Below are 1256 nucleotides of genomic sequence, written 5' to 3' on the forward strand. Positions count from 1 at the left end.
CCCGCCCCCGAGGGGCGGAGCGGGGCCGGCTGTGAGTGGGCGGGGCAAAGATGAGGTGGGCGTGGCCAAGGGGGAGTGGCGCGGAGCCAGCCCAGCCCATGGGCTACCTGCGTTCAGGTTAGAAAAGGATCTATTTATTTGGGGTTTTCTCTTTTTTTTTTTCAACTTATTTTATTGTAGCGGCATTTTTGGGGCTGGTGTGACATCAGGAGGGCACAAGCCTTGCTACATTGTGTCAGGGGATTTATACAGCTGGGTCCAGCGGCAGCTGCAGCATCTTCCCTGATGAGGCTCAGGGACTGGTATAGCCTAAACACTCTTATGAAAGATATTATTTATATTTAATTATTTAATTAAATAAATTAATTTAATTATCCCAAAGGAGCAGAACATGGGGGACACAATGCCCATTCTCCCACCCCGTCACCCACCAAACCCCACCAAGACGTGTAAAGTGACCAATGTGCCCAGTGCCCCTTCCATATCTACAGGAGACTGCACAACCAAATCCAGTCTCTCCTGCTACGAAGACCGGATTCAGCCCCACCAACACTGTTCCTGAAGGCATTGCCACAGGAGCAGTGTGCTGCCCAGGGACCGGAGCAGACCTGGCACACAGGGTGTGATGGCAGAGCATCCCAGATGCTGGACTGGCTGGAGCATCCCCCACGCCCGGGGACCAGCTGGGCATCCTGTGGGGTTTGCAGAACAGGGGCAGCACCAGCCCCAGGGAGGAGCAGCCCTGGCATCTGCAAAGGCTTGTCTGCTGCCTGAACTGGCCCGGCGTGCCTCTGCTTGCGAGGCTGGGTGCTTTGATGCTGGGAATTGCTGGGGAATACATTTGTCTTCAGAGGCAGAGGAGGGCATTGATTAACACTTAAACACAGGTTGCTGCCTGGGAGCCTGCTGGAGCGCTCGTTAGATCAGATCAAGTTTGGTCTCAGTCTTGCTTTTACACCAAACTCATTGCTGTTAAAATCCAGGATGACAGGTGAACATTTGGAGTGTGATATTCCTCCCAGATCTCCTTGTCTATTGGCAGTAATGTGGGGTTTAGCCCCCGAGTTCCCCTCCGAAGGGAGGATTGGGGTGATATGGGAGGGGAATGCAGCCCCTCACCCAGCACCCAACATCTGCAGCTGGGTCTCACCTGCTCACCTTCCTGCAAGGGATGGGGCACCGAGGCTGGGAGAACGGAGCCGGGAGGAAGAGGAGGCAGCTGGGGTGGGAGAAAACACCGGTCCCATTGCGGGGAG

Source organism: Falco peregrinus, chromosome 10, assembly GCF_023634155.1.
Source record: "Falco peregrinus isolate bFalPer1 chromosome 10, bFalPer1.pri, whole genome shotgun sequence".
Classification (NCBI taxonomy): domain Eukaryota; kingdom Metazoa; phylum Chordata; class Aves; order Falconiformes; family Falconidae; genus Falco; species Falco peregrinus.